This window comes from Mustela erminea, chromosome 6, assembly GCF_009829155.1.
Source record: "Mustela erminea isolate mMusErm1 chromosome 6, mMusErm1.Pri, whole genome shotgun sequence".
In the NCBI taxonomy this organism is placed as follows: domain Eukaryota; kingdom Metazoa; phylum Chordata; class Mammalia; order Carnivora; family Mustelidae; genus Mustela; species Mustela erminea.
In genome coordinates this window covers 76,415,486-76,435,504 of record NC_045619.1, presented here as the reverse complement: position 1 = coordinate 76,435,504, position 20,019 = coordinate 76,415,486, and the positions used below count along the sequence as shown (strand labels likewise).

The 20,019-nt window shown below is 38.8% G+C and overlaps 1 long non-coding RNA gene across 3 annotated transcripts in view; it reads left to right on the top strand.

Annotated features, from left to right (window-relative positions):
- The first annotated feature begins 7,750 nt into the window (after nucleotides 1-7,750).
- The window catches only part of LOC116593491, a 51,555-nt gene continuing 39,286 nt past the window's right edge, over nucleotides 7,751-20,019 (top strand). For all 3 annotated transcript variants that reach the window (XR_004286906.1, XR_004286907.1, XR_004286908.1), the window contains exon 1: nucleotides 7,751-7,885. This is a non-coding gene — a long non-coding RNA (uncharacterized LOC116593491). The remainder of the gene's footprint in view (nucleotides 7,886-20,019) is intronic.

The following is a 20,019-nucleotide window of genomic DNA, read 5'->3' as shown; positions in this document are numbered from 1 at the left end:
TGGAGACAATAGCATTTACCTTCCAAGATTGCTGTGAACATTAATGATAATAAATGATAATAAAAAATTCTTAACATATAAATGTTAACTTTAAAATGATTATCAAGGGGCGCCTGGGTGGCTCAGTGGATTAAGCCGCTGCCTTCGGCTCAGGTCATGATCTCAGGGTCCTGGGATCGAGCCCCGCATCAGGCTCTCTGCTCAGCAGGGAGCCTGCTTCCCCCTCTGTCTCTGCCTGCCTCTCTGCCTACTTGTGATCTCTCTCTCTGTCAAATAAAATAAATAAAATATTTAAAAAAAAGACATTTTAAAATGATTATCAAAATTATAAAGAATATGCCAAAATGAGAAAATGTTAAAAAATTAAGACAAATTATAGAAAAATTATTCACTTAAAAATAATAACATTGAAGACTATGATTCTGGTTGGACAGCATAAGCCAGAATCTGAAGTATTTTCTTTAAAAATTTTTTTTTTATTTGAATATAGTTGACAAACAATGTTACATTAGTTTCAGGTGTACAGCATAATGATTCAATGGAGCCAAAAGTATTTTCTACTCAATATGCTGGTTTTTTATTTTTCTATCTGTATAAAAACATTGGAACTTACATTAAAGTTGAAGACTTTGAGAACAATGAGTGTCTATATGCCCTTCACCTAGAGCCAATAATAGGACATTCAACATTTTGCCACATTTTCTCTTAGTCTATTCACACACATGCATACACTCTGGGTGAAGAGTGCTGGGTTAAGATTGTCACATAATAGTCATCCACGCCAGAGAGCTCTTTCAGAAAGGGATTTTCATGATATTATTTTTTCCCCCTCATCTTTTCCCCTCAGCTCTATTCAATCTTTTCTCTTTTGAGAATAAGTGAAAAATACCATGACAGTTCATTCCTAGATACCTCTGCATGCTTTTCCTGAGAATAAGGACATTCAACAAGCTAATTTATTTTAATGCATCCATCCGAAAAGTAGGTGTAAACAAACTGAATTGTTAAGACCAGAGACTTTCTCTTTTCTTTTTTTTTTTTAAAGATTTTATTTATTTATTTGACAGAGAGAGATCACAAGTAGGCAGAGAGGCAGGCAGAGAAAGAGGAAGGGAAGCAGGCTCCCTGCTGAGCAGAGAGCCCGATGCGGGACTCGATCCCAGCACCCTGAGATCATGACCTGAGCCGAAGGCAGTGGCTTAACCCACTGAGCCACCCAGGTGCCCGAGACTTTTTCTTGAGTTGGAAATCTCTGCACTTTTCTAGGTCCCAATTTACATTGGTAGCTTTTTTATTACGAAATTAGAGTTCTATCAACAGTAACAGTATTCATGAAAATGTGCTATTTTTCTGAATGGCTACAAAAACTTTACCAAATTATTTAAAAGCTTGGCATTTAGGTACTTGCCTGTAGACATAAAATAGTTACAGAAGACCTTCAAGTCACTCGGGTGCAAATATTGTACACACACAAGCCTCATAGAACATGTGTTTTAATATAGCAATATAGCTGAGGAAACATAAATGACTGTTTATAAGCATCATAAATGACTATGTAGACACATCCAAAGATCTGAAGACCAGTTTTCCAAATTTTACTATGCCTTACTGAGTTTTCTTTGCTCTACAACTTCTCTGGACAATAACTCAGTTGTCCTGGGTTAAGATTGTCACACAATATCCATCCACCCCAGAGAGCTCTTACATAAAGAGACTTTCACAATAATATTCCTTCCGCTCAGCTTTTCCCTTCAGCCCTATTCAGTCTTTTCCTCTCTCTTTATTTATGCACAGTTCAGACAGTTCTACCTGAGGCAACTTTTCAATAAGCAAATTCACCCTCATTAGCAAATTCCTCTTTCTTGTATTTCCTCTTTCAAAGGTATTTCTCAATTATCACATCTCACTCCCTCTCTAGATCTTTGCCTTTCTCTTTTCCTTCTCTTTTTAAATTATGGACTAGCAAAATAATCCAATTACTATCAAGTAGCTAGTTAACCTAGGGCAAATTGCCAGAGCCTTCCAGGACCTCAGTTTTTCCTCCTGGCAGCGAAGGTTGAGTGAGCTGTATTTGCAAGGCAGAATTGAAGGTCTGGTCTGCTGGAGTGAGATTAAGAGGTGAATTCTGACTTGAACCTGCCTGAGTTGAAATCTCTGCCTCTCGACTACTAGTTTGATGGCTGTGAGTGTGTTACTTAACTTAACATACCTTGGTTTCCTACTTGTGAGGCAGGCATGTTAATAAGAGTAGCTGCCTCTTAATCAGGGAACAGACAGAATGATGAAGCTGGTTTCAAAGAGAGAAGGAGAGACCAGTATATACAGTAAGTGGAAAAAAGAATGGTGAAAAAATGTTACTAAGTTAGATTTTATAATACTGATTGCTATGATCTGAATGTTCGTGTCCCTCCAAAATTCGTATGTTGAAATCCGAACCTTTGGGAGGTGCTTAAGTCATGAGGAGGATCCCTCATGTATAGCATTAGTATTTGGGGGGTTTTTTGTTTGTCTGGTTTTTTTTATTCATTTGGGAGAGACAAGCAAGAGCAGGAGCAAGGAGGACCAAAGGGAGGGAGAGAGAGAGAGCGAAGCAGACTCCCCGCTGAGCAGCAAGCCTGACGTGGGACCTGATCTGAGTGCCCTGTGATCATGACCTGAGGCAAAGGCATTTATGTAACCTACTGAGCCACTCCAGCACCCCTAGGAGTAGTGTTTGATAAAAGAGGCTCCAGAAAAATCCTTAATCTCTTCTGCCATGTAACCTGGAGGGGAGCCCTCACCCACCTATGCTTTCACCCTGATCTCAGACTTTCAGCTATTAAACTGTGAGAAATAGTCATTTATAAACTACCAAGTCTATGATATTCTGTTATAGTAGCCCAAACAGACCAAGACACTGATTAATTTCCTTCAGGGAAAAAAACCATAACCTTTGAGGTTATCTTTCTTACTAGAAAAACATTGTTTGCTTCTCTACCAGAGAAAAATAATTCGCAATTTAATAATCTTTATCAAAGTAACATCTACCTTTGCATAGCCTGAACCCAATTAACACTAAGTTATTGACTGAGTCCAACAAAAATTGCAATCTCTAAATGACTTTAGGCAGGCTGATTGATTAGACAGTGCTTCGGTATGACAGTGAAAGCACCCTCAGTGACATTTTTGCATTATCTTTATGTGTTGGATAAGTTTCTTAATGGTTTCATTTTACAAGGAAACAGTTCCAGCACTATAAATTGTAAGCCAGTTGTAAGCCATCTATAAATTGAGTGTTTTCTATACAAAAGAAGTAGGCAAGTATGGCCCATGACTTTGGGTTTCATATTTGATGGGGAAACTTACTTAATTTGGGAAGACAGTCTATACATGCAGAAATGACTCAAGGATACTTACAAAGATGTTTTAAAAGTTTAACTCAGGGCACCTGGGTGGCTCAGTTGGTTAAGCGTCTGACTCTTGGTTTCTGCTCAGGTCATGACCTCAGGGTTCTGGGATCTAATCCCTGCCTCAATGCCTCAATGCACTCAGTGCAGAGCATGCTTCAGACCCTTTCTTTCCCCTTGTTCTACCCCTGCTCCTCCCCACTCACTTACTCTCTCTCTCTCTAATAAATAAAATCTTTAAAAAAAATTTGAGGCCCCTGGGTTTCTCAGTTGGCTAAGCATCTGCCTTTAGTTCATGTCATGATCTCAGGGTCCTGGGATCAAGCCTCACGTCAGGCTCTCTGCTCAGTGGGGAGCCTGCTTCTCCTTCTCCCTCTGCCCTTCCCCTCTTTTGTGCTTGCTCTCTCTCTCTCTCTCTCTCTCAAATAAATAAAATATTTTTCAAGAAAAAGCTCAACTCAACAAATGAATAAGGACTTGGAATCAGTTATACCTTAATACAGGTATACAGAAAACTATAAACCTAATCTTTACACTTAAAACAGTGTATCAGTAGTTTAAAGAAATTACATAGCTTCAACATCTACACCATGTACTGCGCGCTTAAAAATGTGTAGTTTAGGGCGCCTGGGTGGCTCAGTTGGTTAAGTGACTGCCTTCGGCTAAGGTCATGATCCCGGAGTCCCAAGATTGAGTTCTGTATCGGGCTCCCAGCTCCGCAGAGAGTCTGATTCTCCCTCTGACCTTCTCTCCTCTCATTCTCTCTCTCACTCTCTCTCTCAAATAAATAAATAAAATCTTTTTTTTTAAAAAGTGTAGTTTGTTAACTTCATAATTTATTCCAAAAATTCTATTAGTTTAAAGTCAGTCCTTATGCAAGCCCATAATTTTGAAGCCCTATTCTCCTCTGACTCCTCTGTATATACATAGAATGGAAACACCAGAAAAGCTTGGCTTTTTTTATGAAAAATCAGATTTGTCTGCAAAAACACTGTGTGGAAAGAATACATATTCCACAGTAATACCTTTTGTTGGTTGGTTTTTGTTTTCTTCCACTGAAAGCAATGCCTTTGCAATCACACATTCAATATTGTAATAACATGCAGGTAAAATAAGTAATTCTGGTTTTGGAGAAATTTGATTTAAAATTCCTTTTCAAAATACCCATGTCTTTTCTTTTGAAACTCCATGCTTAAAATATAGAACAGAATGTCTGAAAGTTTGCAAGAGACTACCATATCTATTGTACTTTACTACATTGTAGAAAATGTAACCTTGAGATAAAACAGTTCTTATTAAAAAAAAAAAAAAAACACCTCACAAATCAATAAGAAAATGCAAAGACACCAATCGATAAGAAGGCTAAAAGTATGAAAAGAAAACCAAAAGGAGGAACAGCACTCTGCAGACTTATGGGAATATGTTCTAAGCACTCAAAGAAAGTGAATTAAAGCAAAATACCAGTATTCACCTTAACTACTGTATTAGTTTCCTAAGACTGCCTTCACAAATTACCACAAACTGGGTGGCTTAAAATGATCAAAATGTATTCTCTCTCAGTTCTGGAGGCTAGAAATATGAAATGAAGGTGTTGTCACGGACACGCATTCTCTGGAGGCTCTAGGGAAGAATGTTTCCTTGCCTCTCCCAAACTTTGGGTGGTAGCCAGCAATCCTTGCTGTTTCTTTACTTACAGTTACATCTCTCCAACCCCAGCCTCCATCTCCACCTGGCATTCTTGCCCCTGCTTGTGCATCTCTGTGTACAGACTCCCTCTTCTGTAAAAGCACCGGTCATAGTACTTGGGCTCACCCTAATCCAGCATAACCTCATCGTATTTTGATTACATTTACAAAGACCCTATTTCCAAAGAAGGTCACATTCTGAGGCTCCCCGTAGACATGAAGGCGAGGGGGCAGGGTGGAGGGGGAACACTATTCAATCCAGCATAATGAGCTGAGATTTCTACTCAATGGTACGTCCAGTATTTGGAGTCAACCAAGACTTTCTGTCTGTTAACCACATCTGATCATCAGCAAGATAGTGGTTTCTCTCTGTTTAAAACATCTTCTGAGGGGCTCCTGGGTGACTCAGTGAGTTAAGCAGCTGCCTTTGACTGAGGTCATGATGTCAGGATCCTGGGATAGAGCCCCGCATTGGGTTCCCTACTCAGCAGAGAACCTGGTTCTCTTTCTCTCTCTCTCTCTGCTTACCACTCCCCCTGCTCGTGCACTCTCTTTCTGCCAAATAAATAAAATAAAATAAAATTTAATTAAAAAAAAATCCTCTGAATCTGACTTCTCACCATCATCTCTCTCCATCTGGACTAGTGCAGTCACCACCTACTTGGTTTCCCATTCTGCCCTTACCCATCCCCACCCCCCACACACACACACTCTCTCTTCACACTGTGCCAGGGTGAGTCTTCAAAACTCCAATCACAGAATGTCACCTCTTTGTTCGAAATCTGCCAGGAACTTCCCACCACGTTTAGAATGGAGCCCGATATGGGGCTCGATCCCAGGACCCTGGGATCATGACCTGAGCCGAAGGCAGAGGCTTTAACCCACTGAGCCACCCAGGCGTCCCTCTGGTCACATTTTTAACACTCTTCTCCTTGTTCATAACCTCAGATCACCCAGACCTTCATATAGGGCATCTATGTTCCCACCTGCAAACATTTGTACTTGTAATTCTCTCTGTCTGCAATGGTCTTCCTCAAGATCTTACCATGGCTGGCTAATTCACTATATTCGGTTCTCTATTCACAAGTCACTTTCTCCACCAGTCCTTCCTTGATCACTTTTTCTGAATAGTACTTCTTAAGCACTTTGTGCTTAAGAACATTTCTCTGCTTTATTGTTCTTCATAACATTTATCACTACCTGATATTACTAAGTCATGTATATATAACTATATATAACTATACATAACATATGTACATAACATACATACATGTATATGTATATATGTACATAAAAATGTACATGTAATGTGTGTATTAAATATATTAGACCTACATAATATACATTATATCTAATTAATTATATATGTGTATGTGTTTGATATTGTTTTCCTTACTCAATTGAGCTTTCTGCTCACCCAGGATACAAGCTTAACTTTTTTCCATCCACTTTAGAAATTTTATATCCATGTAGGTAGGGTTGAGCAAATATACCATGAAATAGACTTTCGGGTGGTCAACCTGTTATATTAGAGTTTTGAGGGAAGAGATGCTACAGAAATAAGATAGAAACTAGTGAGAAATCAGTGAGTTACACATACCGAGTACTGGAACATACATAGAATCACAACCTAAATGGGGAATGAAGTACAACGTGTTTAAACTAGACAAGCATGCTTTCATCTCTAAAATTGGTGCTTTGGGTAAACTGTATTAGAGAGTGTCATTCAGATTTGAAGGTAAGGGAAAGTTTCCTAGTCTTTTCCCTCCGTGTTAAAGGCAGCTGATTCTATGGCATATGCCCAGCTTGAATTGTTCACCCAGTTGTAGGTGATCGTCTCTCACTGCGGTAGGGAGACCTACTGGGTATAAATACCCCTCAGCCAAAAGAGGCGCAGTAAAGCCACTTGTGCCTGGATGAAGAAGATAGATGAGCATGGTATATCTTCAAGTCCTAATCTTAGGGCAAAAAGAACCTGCCCAATATTAAATTTGCACCAACGAATGCCAAGTTCTAAGTAATCAGAATTACCATCTCCTAATTTAGGCAGGGATGTGGTTGAAATGCATCTCCTCAAGACACCTCCAAGGCCTAGCCCCCAGTTCCCTTGAATGTGATCTTATTTAGCAAAAAGGTCCTTGCAGATGTAAAGCATTTAAGATGCATTTAAGATGTGTTGAATTAGGCTGGGCCTTAACGCAATGACTAGGATCCTTATAAGATGAGGGAAACCAATTGCAGAGATGATCACCAACGGGCAGAATGTCGTGTAAGATGGAGGCAGAGATGGGAGCTGTGCAGACACAAGCCAAGAAGGAAGGCCAAGGTGTGCTGGTGGCCACCAGAAGCTGGAAGGAGGCAAGGAAGGATTCTTCCCTGAAGCCTTCAGAGGAGAGCATGGTCCTACCATCACCTTGATTCAGAATCCTAGCCTCCAGAACTGTGGGAGAACAACTTTCTGTTGTTTTAAGCCATTCAGTTTAGATACTTTGTTACAGCAGCCCTAAAAAACAAATACAGGCAGGAAAAAGAAATAAGCTGGAGAGAAAGTCTGGAAGTGTTTTTTTCCCTTCCAACTCTCCTTCAGATGGAAGAAAGAGGCTTTTACCTGTTGGAATAAGAGAGGATAAATATTGGAAAGTGAGAACTTTTCTGCTTCTCTCATGCATTTCTGCTTCTACTATTTGATAAAAATCTACAAAAGACTTTGTGCTCTGTTTCCCTCCACCGATGAATCGGAGATTCAGCAATGAGAGCCAGTGATCTCTGAAACTGGTCAGAAGGAGGTATTAATTACTCAACTCTGCAGACATGGTATGTCCTAGGCCAAAAATGTATTTTCTTTTCTATTTCCTACTTCAAAATATGCTCAACCACTACTCTTCACGTAGTCACCAGAGACTGGTTATAAACTGGAATAGTATCTTCAGCTTTGGTTTTGAAAATAAAGCTCCTACTCCCATTATTAATTTCTCAGAAGGAAATTAAAGTCCTTCATTTTGCAAACTTAAGTTAAAAAAATTAAAGTTCAATGTTTTTTCCTTTCGAATTCCATTTTGTCCTCAGTCTCAACATGGGGTCTCTCTGGTGCTCTTGGCCTGGGTGAACTTTCTTTGCAATATTTAGCTCCTTCAATCCTTAAGTGTTGACTTAATCCAACAATAAATCTTTCATGTGTCCCACTGTGAGAGGACAATTCTCAACAGGTTTTAGATCTGGGTATTTTCCTTCAGCGTAGTCATTCTACTTTGTTACCTGAGATCTAGGCTCCTATCTTATTATTAGTAGTATTAATAGTAATAATAATAATATAATAATAGTTCATAGGTACTATGTTGAGTGAGATAAATAGATAAATAGATATCTCAATTAACTGTCTCAAAAATCCTAGGAGATCACATTCTTGTTATTCTTGTTTTCTAAACTAAAGCGCAGAGACTTAAAAAATAACAGCTGAGGTTCAGACCCTAGCAATGTGGCTAGCAAGGCCACAGTCCGCACCATTACATAATATTGCCTTTACAAACCTTGTTTGATTTTTGTGGGGACCCAGTCATACTTCCCCATCTAGGCACAAGTAAATTTGGCCTCTTTCTCTAAGTACCATCCTTTAAAACAACTGCACATGAATATATCTCATTATTTTTTTCCTTTTGTCTAGCCTGATATCTAAACTCTCAACATTTCTCCTAAGAAATGCTTGTGTTTCTTTAAGTTCTATTAACAAAGTTTGCTTCACTTTTGCTTCATGTTACTGTTTTAAAATGACTACTAGTCTTTCATACCTGGCTTGTCTAATATTGTAATATTTTTTCCACAAGATAGTCATATATTTATGTATATATATGTATATATACACATCACACCATTATTTAAATTAACTAAAGCAGTAATAACTGAATTAAAACATAGCAACTGCTTCATTTTTTAAAATATAGGTATTTCAACTAGTTAATCTTTATATTTCACACTCTTCTTTTTTAAAAAGGTGTTTATTTCTTTGTTTTAAAGAAAGAAAGAGCATGGTGGAGAAGGGCAGAAGGAGAGGGAAAGACATAAATCTCAAGCATAAATCCTGCTGAGCACAGAGCCCCCTCATTGGGCAGCTCATGACCCTGAGATCATGACCTGAGCCCAAATCAAGAGTAGAATGCTTTACAAACTGAGCCCACCAGCTGTGCCTATTTCATACTCTTCTTAAAATGACTTTTTAAAAATGTCCCAGGTGACGCCAGGATGGCTCAGTCAGTTTAAGCATCTGCCTTGGGTTCAGGTCATGATTCTGGGGTCCTGGGATAGAGCCCCTCATTGGGATTCCTGTTTAGTGGGGAGCTTGCTTCTCTCTCCCCTGCTACCCCTGCTTGTGTTCTCTATCTCTCTCTCTGTGTCAAAGAAAGAAATAAAATATTAAATAAATAAATAAATAAATAAATAAATAAAAGATGTGCATAAAACCTCTTTAAAGGAATCATCTATATTTTGGGGGGATAAGAGAGTATATTTGCCCCATAAGTCTATTAAAAATACCACAAATAACAACTTATGTAGGTACGTACCATATCTAAGATCAAAGAAATTCTTTAAAACACTCTCCTATAAAATGTCCCTTTAGGGGGCACCTGGGTGGCTCAGAGGGTTAAAGCCTCTGCCTTGGGCTCAGGTCATGACCCCAGGGTCCTGGGATCGAGCCCCGCATCGGGCTCTCTGCTTAGCGGGGAGCCTGCTTCCTCCTCTCTCTCTGCCTGCCTCTCTGCCTACTTGTGATCTCTGTCTGTCAAATAAATAAATAAAATCTTAAAAAAAAAAAAAGGTCCCTTTAGAAAGATCAAGCCATGTGCTTTATTTCAAAACTAAATCTGGTCATTGCCCAAGTCCTTTAGAAAATCACCAAATTTTGGCAATTGTCCATATTCAGATATTCCTTTATGTATCCAACTACATATGCTAGACAGTTTTCTTAGTTTAGAACAGGTGGTTAAGAGGAGCCTAACTGTGAAGTCAAATTTCTACCAAAACCTCTACTGTTATTTGTAAGAAAACATATATAAATCCAAAGCATGAAAACAATTATATTTCATAGTAGGTATATTGTGCAAGTGGCAAGCAATTCTATTCATTTCACAATAAGTCAAAAATCTTATGACAGTTGTCTTCTGAAATACTTTTTAGTTAACAGTTCAATAATCCCATAAAAGGATAGCATAAACTAACAAAACATTTGTGAGAAGATGCTCAGAAAAGATCATACAATCTAGTTTTATCTAGAACCTATAATAAAGTTGTGCTGTCCTTTTTAATATTTTTTAAGATTTTCCTTATTCATTTGTGAGAGAGAGAGCTCACAGGTGGGAGGAAGGGAAGAGGAGCACCCCGAAAGGTTAATCCCAGGACCCCAAGATTATGACCTGAGCTGAAGGCAGGCACTTAACAGAGTGAGCCACCCAAGCACCCCTGTACCTTCCTGTTTAAATGAAAATTATATTTCTCTCTCATTAACAGTTGAGTTGGGTTTTTCCATATCCAATTTTTGCCCAGAAAAAAATGAGGAAGCAATTATATTATGATATAAAAATAAAAATAACTAATATCATAAACTTTTAGAATTTGCTGTCTGGATTCTAGAATTTGATTTTTTTTCTCTTCTTCAATTCCTGATTTAATAAACCTCAATTTGTATAGAACTATTTATTGCAACATAACAAATCAGCCCAAAACATAGTCACTGAACACAATAAATGTTTATTATCTTCACAGTGTCTGTGGCTCAGAAGCTGTAGGAACAGACTAGCTGAGTTTGGGCTTGAGGTCTCTAATGAGGTTGCAGTCAGAGCTGACAGGGGAACTGACATCTGAAGGCTTGACTGGGCTGGAGGTTCAATTTCCAAGGTGGCTCACTCACATGGCTGCCAACTGCCGGCTTCTGGCAAGAGGCTTTAAGTTCCTTCCCATGTGACTCCATCCACAGCCTTCTTGAGTGTCCTCATGACAGAACCAGTGGCTGGCTTCCCCAGAGTAAATAACTGAAGAAGAAGAAAAGTCATATCCACAATGTCTTTTTTGACCTGGACTCAGAAGTCTTAACTGTCCCTTCCACCACATACCAGTTATAAGAAAACAGTCGCTAAGTCTGATGCACTCCAGGGGAGGGAAATTCGGCTGCACCTTTTAAAGGGAAAAATGTCAAAAATATGAGGACATGTTTTTAATCCACTACGGTGTTATTTACTTTATCTCTTTTTTTGTTTTGTTTTTTTAATTTTTATTTTTTATAAACATATATTTTTATCCCCAGGGGTACAGGTTTTGTGAATTGCCAGATTTACACACTTCACAACACTCACCTTAGCACATACCCTTCTCAATGTCTGTAACGCCCCCCCCCAACACCCCTTCCTCCAGCAACCCTCAGTTTGTTTTGTGAGATTAAGAGTCACTTATGGTTTGTCTCCCTCCCAATCCCATCTTGTTTCATTTATTCTTCTCCTACCCCCTTAAGCCCCCATGTTGCATCTCTACTTCCTCATATCAGGGAGATCATATGATAGTTGTCTTTCTCCAATTGACTTATTTATTATAAAGAACATTTAACATAAGCTTAATATTCTAGTAATAATTTACCTATTCTCAAATATTTCCCCAAGTTTACTTAACAACCCTATACATCCTTAAAAAATCTCTCTCAAAGTTTTATCCCTATCCTTTCTACTGGTTTTAGATTTTGTTTGTTCTTCTTTTTCTAGCTCCTTTAAGCATACATGTAGGTTGTTTATTTGAGATTTCTCTTGCTTCTTGAAGTAGGCCCATATTGCTATACACTTCCTTCTTAGAACCACTCTGGCCACATCCAAAGGATTTTGAACTGTTGTGTTTTCATTTTCATTTGTCTCCATGTAGCTTTTCATTTCCTCTTTGACTTCTTGGTTGACCATTTCATTGTTTAGTAGCATGGTATTTAACCTTCACCTATTTGTGTTCTTTCCAGATTTTTTTCTTTTTGTTGATTTCATAACGTTTCATAGCATTGTGTCTGAAAAAAACCATTGTGTGACTTCAATCTTTTTTAGTTTGTTGAGACTTATTTTTTAGCCTAATATGTTACCTAATCTGAGGAATGTCCCATGTCCATCTGAAAAGAATGTATATTCTGCTGTTTTGGGGAGGAATGTTGTGAATATATCTGTTTGATCCATCTCATCTAATGTGTCATTCAAAGCCATTGTTTCCTTTTGATTTTCTGTCTGGATGCTCTACCCTTTGATGTAAGTGGAGTATTATATCCCCTATTGTTACTATCAATTTCTTGATATACTATCAATTTCTTCCTTTATGTTTATTAATAGTTATTTTACATATTTAGATACTCCCATATTGGGCACATCAGTTTATACAATTGTTTTATTGGCTTATTTGATCATTCCCTTTATCACTATGTAATGTCTCCTTTGTCCTTTGTTACACTCTTTGTTTTAAAGTCTATATTGTCTAATTAAAAATTTGAAACAATAAAGTCAATATTGTCTGATATAAGTATTGCTACCCTGTTTTCTTTTCACTTCCATTTGCATGATTAATATTGTTCCATCCCTTCACTTTCAACCTGCATGTGTCTTTATGTCTAAAGCAAGACTCTCATGGCAGCATATGGAGGTGCCTTGTTGTTTTGTCCATTCAGTCACCCCATGTCTCTTCATTAGAGTAATTCATCCATTTATGGTCAAAGTAATTATTGATAGGTTGTACTTATTGCTATTTTGTGATTGTTTCGTGGTTGTTTTGGTAGTTCTTCTCTGTCCTTTCTTTTCTTGGTCTCTTCCCTTGTGCTTTGATGACCTTTTTTTAGTGGTATGACTAGATTCCTTTCTCTTTATTGTTTGCATATCTATTACAGCTTTTGTGGCTACCATTAGGCTTATATATAACATCCTATGCATATAGGAGTCTATATTAAGTCACCTAATTGTCATCTAACTTTGAATCCTTTCTAAAAGCACTAAATTTTTACTCCCCCATGTTTAATGTATATGATGTCATATTCTACATTCTTTTATTTGGGATTCCCTTGACTGCTTTTTTTCCCCCCCAAAGATTTTATTTATTTATTTATTTATTTATTTATTTATTTATTTGACAGAGAGAGAGAGAGAGCTCACAAGCAGGGGGAGTGGCAGGCAGAGAGAGAAGGAGAAGCAGGCTCCCCACAGAGCACACGGAGCCCGATGTGGGACTCAAACCCAGAACCCCGGGATCATGACCAAGCTAAAGGCAGTTGCCTAACCAACTGAACCACCCAGGCCCTCATCTTGACTGCTTTTTATACATATAATTGATTTCAGCTGCTTTTGTGCCTTAACCTCCATACTGGTTTTATCAGTGATTAATCTACTAATCTCATTATGTTTCCGTAAAATTTTGTCCTTTCCTAATGGTCTTCCTCTTACTTATGGCCTTTTCTTCCCACTCAAAGAATCCCCTTTAGTGCTCGTTTTAAGTATCGTTTAGTGACGATGAACTTCTTTAACTTTTGTTTACCTGGGAAACTCTCCCTCCCTCCTTCTATTCTGAAGGAGAATAACCTTTGCTGGATTGATTTTTCTTCATTAAAGACCTTTTTCTTTCAGCACTTTAAATGTATCATGTCATTCCTTTCTGGCCTTCAAAGATTGTGCTGAAAAATCAGCTGACAGCCTTCTGGGGTTTCCTTCATATGCACCTCTTTTATCTTGCCGCTTTAAAAATTCTGTCTTTAAGACTGGGTGGCTCAGTGGCTTAAGCCTCTGCCTTCAGCTCAGGTCCTGCTCTCAGGATCCTGGGATCAAGCCCCACACCGGGCTCCCTGCTTAGCAGGGAGTCTGCTTCTCTCTCTGCCCCCCACTGCCATTCATGCTTGCTCACTTACTCTCTCTCTCAAATAAATAAATAAAATCTTTTATAAATAAATACATAAATACATAAATAGAAATTCTATCTTTACCACTACTTTTTACTTTTTTTTTAAAGATTTTATTTATTTACTTGACAGAGAGAGCTCACAAGTAGGCAGAGAGGCAGGCAGAGAGAGAGGGGGAATGGCTCCCTGCTGAGCAGACAGCCTGATGCAGGGCTCCATCCCAGGACCCTGAGATCATGACCTGAGCCGAAGGCAGAGGCTTTAATCCACTGAGCCACCCAGGCACCTCACTTTTTACCATTTAAATGATCATGGGTCTTGGTGTGAACCTCCTTGGGTTGATTTTCTGGAGGTACTCTGTGTATTCTGCATCTGGATTTCTGTTTCCTTCCCCAGATCTGGGAAGCTTTCAGCTATTATTTCTTGAAATAATATTTCTGCCCCTTCTCTCTTTCTTCTCATTCTGGAATCCCTATAAAGTGCATGTTATTATACTTAATGATGTTTACTGAGTTCCTTTAAATTATTTTCATTGTTTAATGTTCTTTTTTTCTTTTTGCTGCTCAGCTTAGTTTCTTTATATTACTCTGTATTCCAGCTTACTGATCTGTTTTTCTGTCTCCTCTAATCTGTTATGATTCACTTGATGTATTTGTACTTTCAGAGATTGAGTTCTTCATCTCTGATCGATTTATTTTTATATTTTCTTCATCTTGGTTGAAGATCTCACTGAGGTCTTTCAATCTTTTCTCTAGTCCTTTGCGTATCTTTCTATTTTTTTAAAGATTTTATTTATTTATTTGACAGAGAGAGATCACAAGTAGGCAGAGAGGCAGGCAGAGAGAGAGAGGAGGAAGCAGGCTTCCTGCTGAGCAGAGAGCCCGATATGGGACTCGATCCCAGGACCCTGAGATCGTGACCTGACCCGAAGGCAGCGGCTCAACCCACTGAGCCACCCAGGTGCCCGTCCTTTGAGTATCTTTATGATGATTACTTTGGATTCTTTATCAGGCATATTGCTCGTCCCCAGTTCATTTAGATCTTCTGCTGTGTTTTTTCCTGCTCTTTCATTTCAGCCATATTCTTCTGTGTCTTCATTTTCTCTAGCTCTCTGTCTTTTATTTTATGTATTAGGAAAGTAAGTTATATCTCCTAATCTTGAAAGTAGTGGCCTCATGAAGAAGAGGTTCTATAGTGCCCTATAGTGCCATGTCACCTGTTCACTAGAAACTGTTACTTCAGGGGTATCTGCTAGGTGTGCTGTGTTCACTTTACTCTTTTGATTGTGCCATATTTGTATAGTCCAGTCATCTACAATGTCCCCTTTTGCCTTGTGGCCAGGGTTTGCTCCCCCTGCTGTTAATGGACTAGTTGGAATGTCTTGGGCTTGAGTTGGATTAGACCAGATGTTTGTCTGAACTATGGTAGCTCCATACTGCAAGGCACTCTGCCTGTATTGTCACCTGAGGGGCTTTTTTAAGTGGGCAGGACCTACGGTCAGGCTAAATGTCTGCCCCCAGTCAATCTGTTTGAGTTGTAATAACCCCAAACTGCCGGGTTCCTTCTTTGTGCTGCCCCTTGTGATGTTTTTGTTGGTGAGTGAGGTCAACAGTGAGGTCAGATGTATGCTTCCAGCCTACTGCTAGGGCTGCAATGGGAACCTGTATGTGTGGTTATCTTCTCCTATTCCCAAGAATCACTTTGGAGTGGTACTGGGTACTGTGGAACTGCTTTTGGATGGACTCCTGCCAAGTTGGGCTGGTTGAAGGGGATTTCTTCAGGAGAACAGGGGGTGGGGGGCAAGGCACATGATGTTAGCAAAGAATGCACTTGTCTGCTTGCAGGATAGAACTGGAGCCACCTTGGAGGGACTTTTCCTAGTGTGGTAAATTGGATGGGACAATCCATAGAAGAGCACAGGGGCTGGACACACAGTGTTAGCAAGCTCAGTTGCAAGTGTTTTTACTGGTTTCTATAGGTGTTCCTGTATCCATGCTGGAAGGAGGGGCAGGCACAGGAGAAATATGGTGTCTACCAGCTCTTTGTTTTAGAAGAAGTCTCCTAAAGATTCCTGACCTTTCAGCACACATTATGAACTTAATAAATAAATCTCCTTCTTATATACCCTTTTCAAAATGGTATTTCTATGATGTAACTCAGGCTGCTTGTTGTTCTATCTCTTCAAGGGCAGGTGTTGTTTCCTATTGTCCTTCGGCTTTCCCAGAGTTGAACTTACTGATCTTTTAAAATTTCTGGTGTTACATCCTACTAATTGCAAAAACTTGCAAAGTTAAGTACCTCTGGTTTCCAAATCCAAATGTTATGGAGACATATTCCCAGTGCTTGTTCCCTGTGTCCCCTGGCATGGGGTCCATTCCTCTCTCTACTCTACAAGTGTGATGCCCCTCCCTTTTGTGGTTAGTCTCACAGGTTAGTTTGGGTTTTGACTGCATCCCTGCCCTTCCTACCATTTTCAGTATGGCCTCTTCTATATGATCAACTGTGGAGAGTCTGTCTTGTGAAGTTTCCACATCATTTTCTGGGGAAGTTATTCTGATGTGGGTGTTACCTACATGTGCCCATGGGGTGAAGTAAGCTTACGATCTTCCTACTCTGCATCTTCCTTAGAAGTTGACTTTCTCATGAAAATCCTAATTTCTCTGTCTCTCATAACCAGCATTTTTCAGTTTTTTAAAGAAAGGCTTGACTATCCCCTGGATGAACACAAAGTAAAGTAAAACCACTTGAATTATTGGTTAGAAATATGAATTAATCAATAACTAGAAGGAAGCCTCAGTTTCTCTTAAATTTCCAATGACAGCACAGAAAAACAGACGAAATTCACAATATTACTCTCAAATTATGTAGACTCCCATGCACTGGAACTGTAAGCAAAGTTTGCTAATAATAAGGCTAGTACCAAAGGATTGGTAGAAAATGATTTAAGTTTTGCCTCACAGATAGGCATTATTTTATTTAAGACTGAGAAAGAGAATTTGGGGAAGAAAAGGACTCTAGAAACTGCTTTGTACCTGCACCTCAGTGTGTAGATCAGTGGCCAAACTCTATTTCAGTGTTGCTCTATAACCCCACAGAGAAGAGGCAACCCATCACCTTCCCTATTTGTTTCTTATAAGTAAACAAAGGCAGAAACTTCCAGCATATAGGGGCAGCAGGGGGTAGCTCTTTGATTTAAAGACATGAGGGAAATATTCTGGTGATAATGATCCTTCAAATATCCCCATTAGTTAAAAGTATGCTCATAGCAGCAATGGTCATAGTCACCAAACTGTGGAAAGAACCAAGATGTCCTTCAACGGAGGAATGGATAAGGAAGATGTGGTCCATATACACTATGGAGTATTATGCCTCCATCAGAAAGGATGAATACCCAACTTTTGTAGCAACATGGATGGGACTGGCAGAGATTATGCTGAGTGAAATAACTCAAGCCGAGAGAGTCAATTATCATATGGTTTCGCTTATCTGTGGAGCATAAGGAATAATCCGGAGGACACGGGGAGCTGGAGAGGAGAAGGGAGTTGGGGGAAATTGGAGGGGGAGACGAACCATGGGAGACTGTGGAATCTGTAAAACAATCTGAGGGTTTTGGAGGGGAGGGGTGTGGGAGGTTGGGGGATCCTGGTGGTGGGTATCATGGAGGGCACGTATTGCATGGAGCACTGGGTGTGGTGCATAAAAAATGAATTCTGGAACACTGAAAAGAAATTCAAAAAAATAAATAAATAGTTTTTTTTAAAGTATCAACTAACCAGTAGGCTTAGCTTTGAAAACTGCTTCAGAAATCAACAAAAACTTTTAGTGAAATCCAGCAAGAACCTGGAAATGAGATAAATCTAAGTATACCATTCTGCATTTCAGCTAGAGCTTTGGAAAGTTTGCCAAGAGTGGAACCTTAGCCATTTATTATCTGGTCTATGGACAAACACTGACTTAGGACTGAATCTCTTTGGGTGGGAATTAGTAAAATACACACAAAAAAATATTGGACCTCTGGAAGAAAAGGGAATGAATTCTGCGGTGGAAGTAAAAGTGATAAAGAAATCCTGTCATTTGTGACAACATGAATAAACCTTGAGGGTATTATGGTAAGTGAAATAAGTCAAACAGAGAAAGACAAATACCATAGCTTCCTCTTATATGTGGAATCTTAAAACAATAACAACAACAACAACCAAAAAAAGAAAGAAAAAAAAACCTCTCATAGATACAGAAAACATACTGGTTGTTACCAGAGGCAAGGGTGAGGGGTAGGAAAAATGGTTAAAAGTGTACACCTGAAGTATATAATGTTGCGTGTCAATTACACTCAATAAAAAAGTAAAGTGTGACAACTAAAATATTTAAAGGAAACAAATTCTAAAAAATAAGATTCTAGAGAAAATTTCAATAAGCTGTTATTATCAACAAAGGAGCCACAGCTTCTATTAAAAGAGAATCAGAAAAAAATAATAGAGAAACCAAAAAACAACGCTATGAAGTGAAAAAGAATAGAATGAGAAGAAAGAGGAAGATGAACACAATGAGATAAAAAGGGAAAATGCCGAGTTATGGACTAAATATTTGTAACCTCCCCAAAATCATATGTTGGAGCCATAACCTCCAGTGTGGTTTTTTGTGGCAATAGGGTCTCTAAGGAAATCATTAAGATTAATGGAGGTCATTAGCATGGGACCCTGGTTGATAGAATCAATGTCCTTATAAGAAGAAACCTCAGAGAACTTGTTCCCAGTGTGTGTGTGTGTGTGTGTGTGTGTGTGTGTGTGTGTGTGTGTGTGTGTGTGTACAAAAGAAAAGCCATGTGGGGACAGTGAGAAGGAGGCTATCAGCCAAAAGAGAGAGGCTTCCTCATCAGAAACCGACTATATTGGGACATGACCTTGGACTTCTAGCCTCCGGAACTGGAGAAAATAAATTTCTGTTGTTTATTCCACCCAGTCTGTGGTATTTGTTCTGGAAGCTCAAGCAGACGAACATGCGGAGATTAGAATGTTTTTGCAAGGAAGCCCAAAATACAATGATGAAATTAAAACCGGCACTGACAGTTGGAAACAGCACAATGTATACTGAAGAAAATATACTCAGTGTAGACTGTATTTCTCACATTTCAGGGAACATGGGGGTCACCTGAGGTTCTGACCCAGTGGGTCTGGGGTCTAAGATTGTGCGTCTCTAACAAGCTCTACGGTGGCAGTTCTGGTGCGACGTGGCTAGGGAACACTCGACAAGCACAGAACATGCTAAACATGGCTGCCAGTGAACACACAGAAGCTCTTGTTTCTAAAAGAAAGATCAGTACAAATGCAACAGCAGAATAATTAAATGTGCAATTGAAGGAAATTTTACTGAAGTTCAGAGGGAACTGAGATTTCAGGGAGAAGACATTACAATTTTATGTGCAAAATTCAGTGAAACACTCTGGTAACTCTTCCCCAAACTGAAGAAAAACAAAACAGAACAAAACAAAACAAGAACCACCACCCCCCAAAAAATTACAACTAATATAACCAAAAGAAGAAGAAGAAGAAGATGATTATATATATTTGTCAGAAATTTGTTCACAATAGGGGAAAATGCAAATAATCTAAATATCCAATAATAAATTGTTTTAAAATTGTGGTCTAAATACAATTGTGGTATATTCATAGAGTAGAAACTAAGCCACAGTTGAAGTTTTATGTAGCAGAAAAACATAAAATGGTATTAAAAATATTCACCATATATCATAAAGTGAAAAAAGAAGGCTGCAAAATGGCATATGATTCCACTCTTATAAACATGTATATCAGTGAATATGTGAATATAGTCATTGAAAAAACCGAAAGGATATACACCTGCTCCCTAATGTGGGATTCCAGGTGATACTTATTTTCTTCTTTCTTGCTGGTATTTTCCAAATTCTCCATGGATGATAAAATGGGTCCATGAAAAAGGTCTAGTAAATAGAAATCACCAGGGATGCTATCACTGGGCACTTTATGTCCAATGTCATATTTCATATTTAACTATAAAGACCTAAATGGTTTTATGAAAAAGGCGA